This window comes from Dermacentor variabilis, unplaced genomic scaffold (assembly GCF_050947875.1).
Source record: "Dermacentor variabilis isolate Ectoservices unplaced genomic scaffold, ASM5094787v1 scaffold_28, whole genome shotgun sequence".
NCBI classification, from domain to species: domain Eukaryota; kingdom Metazoa; phylum Arthropoda; class Arachnida; order Ixodida; family Ixodidae; genus Dermacentor; species Dermacentor variabilis.
Genome location: NW_027460456.1, coordinates 798,883 through 803,825, shown reverse-complemented (window position 1 = coordinate 803,825; position 4,943 = coordinate 798,883). Strand labels below are relative to the sequence as shown.

The 4,943-nt window shown below is 41.9% G+C and overlaps 1 long non-coding RNA gene across 1 annotated transcript; it reads right to left on the bottom strand.

The window, feature by feature from the left end:
* Window positions 1-1,079: 1,079 nt before the first annotated feature.
* On the bottom strand, window positions 1,080-4,448 carry LOC142568661 (uncharacterized). The gene is made up of 3 exons (XR_012825491.1): window positions 4,021-4,448; window positions 2,012-2,221; window positions 1,080-1,177 (listed from the first exon to the last, which is right to left on the bottom strand). It is a non-coding gene; the product is annotated as an uncharacterized LOC142568661 (long non-coding RNA).
* Window positions 4,449-4,943: the final 495 nt, after the last annotated feature.

Genomic DNA, 4,943 nt, shown 5'->3' with positions numbered 1-4,943 from the left:
CGAAAGCACTGAATTTTAAAACTGCTTAATTATTCCTTTTCGATCTGTTTTCTGACACAGCAAGCTGCCATCGCCGCAAAGCAGATCAGTTGACATAGTTACTTTGCCTTCACTTTGATGCAACGTCCTATTAGCTTCCTTTGATGTACAGAAACCGTCGGATGGAGGCAGGCACGAAAGCGTGCGAATAGGGACGCGTAGAAAGCTACATTTTTATACAGTAAGGGTGATTACATTCTTTTTTGACAGAAAGATGTTACTTGCAAAGAGTTCAGCTTTTCTTTCTATTCGACCTGCGCGCTTCTCAGGTCAATACTCGCTCTCACTCAGCAGCAACTGTATTTTGCAGCCTTTTAGAGATTTGAGCGGTAACGTTCCAGCGCCGTGTTACCCTGAGTTACGGCTCTTTTTCTTCTTTTTAACAAATATCGTGACGCTATTATGCTGACACGTCCCAGCTTACCCTTACAAAAATTTTTAGTAACATTTTATAAACAGTCTTTAGACAAATGTTACTAGAACCTATCGACATTCTATAAACCGTCTTTAGACACCGTAACAACTTCCTAGTAACCTCCTACCGACTATTGGCCACCGATATTGAATTGAAAGTATAGATATAAAATGTCGATAGAATTCTTACCGACTGCTTATTATCTTATGTCGTTAGAAAGTGTCAACTGTGAAGCGACTATTTATTGACCACCTTTATACATCCTAACAACTTGCTAGTAACATCCTGTTGACTATTCGCCACAGATAGTTGACAGGATGTTACTAGGAAGTCGTTAGGATGTATAAAGGTGGTTAATAAATAGTCGCTTCACAGTTTTTAGGAAGTACATAAAAAATTTATTCAGAGGTAATTACTTTTGCAATTATATATTGCAAAAATAAGCTTTCATTATCTCTGAATAAAATTTTTGTTTGCTTCCTAAAAACTATGCAGCGACTATTTATTAACCACCTTTATATATCCTAACGACTTGCTAGTAACATCCTGTCAACTATCTGTCTGCGGCGAATAGTGATTGCCAAGTGGCTAGGTGTGGCATGCAACAGAAGAAGACAGGTTTCCATTTGTGCTTGAACACATCCATTTAATATCCCCAGGCTAGTAAGGAGGACGAGTTCTCCAGCTGCCCTGGAAGTAGGCTGAAATGTTGCGTTGTGTAGTCTAGAAAAGAGAAGAAAAAAGGCAATATATTAGTTTTGCTCCAGTGAGATTGCAACACACCATGCATCTGTTGCTTAAAAAGGAAGTGCACAAGAGACAAGCTTTCAACCCTGTGAGCTCTAAACATCTCCACCTGTTTTGTGCAAAGTCCTAAAAATGCATGAAATGACTGAATTAGTGCATTAAAGCTGGGAGCGTGATGGATGTGCATAACACCAACAGATGCACGACACATAAACTCTATCATACCAATTGTCATCTACAAACAAAAGCTGTAAATCAACTTCAGTTTAATGAACTTCGATATTGGTATTGTGACCAGTACATGGAAGTTTCATGCGTGAATTATCTTAGGAAAGGCAAGGTGCCAGTCATAACTGTGCTGCAGCTTTGCTTGGGCACAGGTACATAGAAGAGTTGACTTTTGTGTTGCACTTAAGAACCACGAAATGATACAAGCAACATGTAAGCAGTTGAACAGGCATTACGGACGTTCTACAGCAAGATTAGAAAATGCCTTTGCTGTGCAGGCAGACATTGTCAAAGTGAGCTTGTTACTAAACATGTTAGCTTTCCACAAGACAGGATAATATATTATCAGTGCATTCATATGACCAGGGCCTCTATCACAAAAATACATATGCCAACAGTAATGACAATTTTCTAGTTATGGTGGCAAAGCTTGCATTATAATATGCTATTATAATCAGGTTAATAGCTATTTTAGCAGGAAAGAAAGGAGTATACCCTAAGATAGCACTGAAATTGCCATGAAAGGAGTTTTGTAGAAAACTGCACAAAGAATATTAAGATGCTTCTTTGTGACACACATACCTACTATGGTGTTGACCTTCTTGGAATCCAACGGATCCTTCTGTGGAAGGCATTTGACAGCCGCCCAAAGAAGGACCTCCCTTCAACGTCTTCTATTGAGAAAGGAGCTTTAAGGAGGCCCTCCGCGAAGTGAAAGCCTGAGTTGTTAGCATCCAGGCACAGCCTCTTCAGCATGCCCTTTTCAACGTATACACCGTCACCGATGTCTACCTGTGAAAGAATACAACAACCACAGATTCATTTTATACACGTTTGATGAAGGAATGGTTAGGAAGTAGGGTAAGGTTTGCAAAAACGGAAGTCGCTGCTTCTCGTTGATTCGGTTTAAAGAACAAAGCAGCCTTACGTATACCATACATGCATTGTACTGAGCTGTGTACTTTTACGTAAGACTAGAAAGTATTGGGAACTTCAATGCGAAAGAAAGACATGCATCTGCCTAGAACCAAGCAAATGTGTGCCACCCCTTGACACAGAGTGAGATCTGGTGCTGTTTTAGTGATTAGCAGACATTGAAAGCTTCAAGCCTCATCGAGTATTGGGCCAATCTGTGCTCGATTAGTGACGCACAAGTGCTCGAGAACTATCAAACAAGATGCAATTGTCTTCAAATACAATTCTGACTTCCCCTTGCAGACATGCAGTTTTCAATTTACTGACTGCACTTGGGTGCAAAGATTTTGTCTGACAGAGTGAATAAACCACATACACAAGCAGCATTTTCGTAATTAGCATAGTCTTTAATAGGTACTGATACCTTCAATTTAGAAAGCCCTGTATATAGGGCCTCATCAAACTAATTTCACAAAAGGTTTGTGAAGGTAGAAGCATAGAACTTTAGTCATTAGAAGACAGGTGAAAGGAGTTAATTATTGCAATTATTACTGAAAATTAAATTTTAGACAGCTCATCCCAATGAGAAATTGATGCAAGCAGTTTGTACATGCCACATAAGCATTTAGATATCAAAAATAGGGATTAGAGAAAACCTTCCCTTAGAGGTTCATTAGTACAAGCAGCCATGCCCTGGAGGAGACATAACTTCTTTTTCTGTTGGCAGAAAGACGCTCGAGTATTTTATTGACACATATATGTGCCCATGCATATATGTCATCTCTGTTGTGAACCTTTTTTTCATGTACATGCAAGGTGTGTTTATAACATCTCATTGCGCACAAAATTTGCGTAATGATTTAAAGACCGCGATTTTTGTAGCGATGGTATTCCTTGTCGCTATTCGTTAGTGGGCTGACCGACGCCCCGGCCCGTGCTATGTACTGCTGCTGCCGGCCGTTAGCGGTGGGCGAGAAGAGTGATATAGAATCGAGGGGTAAGTATCGCTACAAAATCGCAGTCTTTAAATTATTACGCACTGCCGTAACCTACGATTGCAAGAGCTGACATCTCGTTATTAAGATTTGGTTGGTCTGTCTTTCTTAAAGGCCGGCGTCTGATTGAAATGTCTAGATTAAAAATGCACCTCGTTATTGTAATATCGGCCTATATCCGCTCTGTAACATAGAAGACAAATACGCGAAGGCACTCAAGAACATAAACAATACACACAGGTTCTCGCGACGCGGACCTCGAAACCGAACTATATACATACAAAAATCTTTATACAAGCTTCTATCTGCTTAGGCGTCAAACATAGCAATCGTGTGTCAACGCGCGAAGCCCATGATACATCGATGCATACATTACACATGTACTGTACTTGCGGCAATGCCTATATAGCGAATAACTTCTTGCCAGGAAACTACCGAACGAACACCAACTTTCAATGTGTTTTCATAATTGTGTGCCCATTCAGGCATAGCAATCAAGGCGGGTAGCAGAATGCAAGTACGCTGTAACATCAGAGGAAGCTTTCGTGAAATTGCTTGCTAAATGTGCACAGCAACATGGCTAACATACGATAGGAAAGCGCTTTGCTCTAGCTAGTTACACAACGCTCATTACGTAAATCATAAGCTTCAAGAATGCGCGCAAGCGCCAAACTTGCTTACCTTTCAAGACTTGGCAAACGCTCCTTCGTCTAACAGGTACAGAGGCACCGACGTTTCTCTGGCGCAAGCACTGTAGAACTTCCGATGAACTCTAGCTCCACAAAAGCACAACCTTCAACAGTCTTGCAAACACTACAATTCGAAGCCCCAGTACCAGACTTTTCACGAGAGCGCGGGCAGGCAGCTCGGCAGAACAAAGGCAGCTCGGACGGGCGCTGTACTAGGGCACTCACTGACGACACTGGTGGATCGCTCGAAACACACCGCGAACTAATGGCGTTACACGAGTCCGGAGGGTTTGGGATGGTTACTGCACACGACAAGGAGCACGTTTTGTCTAGGCACTTCTAAAATATAACTCAAATACCACCTCACAGCAAGGAGCATTCACTACAACCAACGTGGTGTGTCGACCAAACAGATACTGCAGTAGCGCCACTCTGCGGTTTTTTAGAAAAATGCATCTTTAATGAAAAAATTGCGTGTTTTTTCCTAATAACATTTGATAGAGTCCTTTAATAGATTTGTTTGGTCCAAAAGTGTGTACTTTGTACTTTGTGATACGAAGTTTAAGGAAATGTATATATAATAAAAGCTAAGCGGATGTTGCCTTCAAGATTCGCAATTGCTTCAGGTGCATGCAGGTTGCAAAAGCACGGCCTTCGAGATCAGACTTTGTCACTCAAAGGAAGCCGTAGTGGGAGGCGAAGAGGCATTTAGGCCCCAATCGTTGTGTTTACAGTGCCTAGGTAGGCTTCCTTATTTAAAAAGAACATACGGGGACTTCAGCCGAACCTTGAGCGAGCTATACAGACACACGCGGTACGATTCGGTGTCCGATCCGACGTGCAGCGCTGCATGCTACGGCATGAGCGGCGCGTAAGCTCCGCCCACATCCAGCTCCCCAGCTTGAGTTCATATCC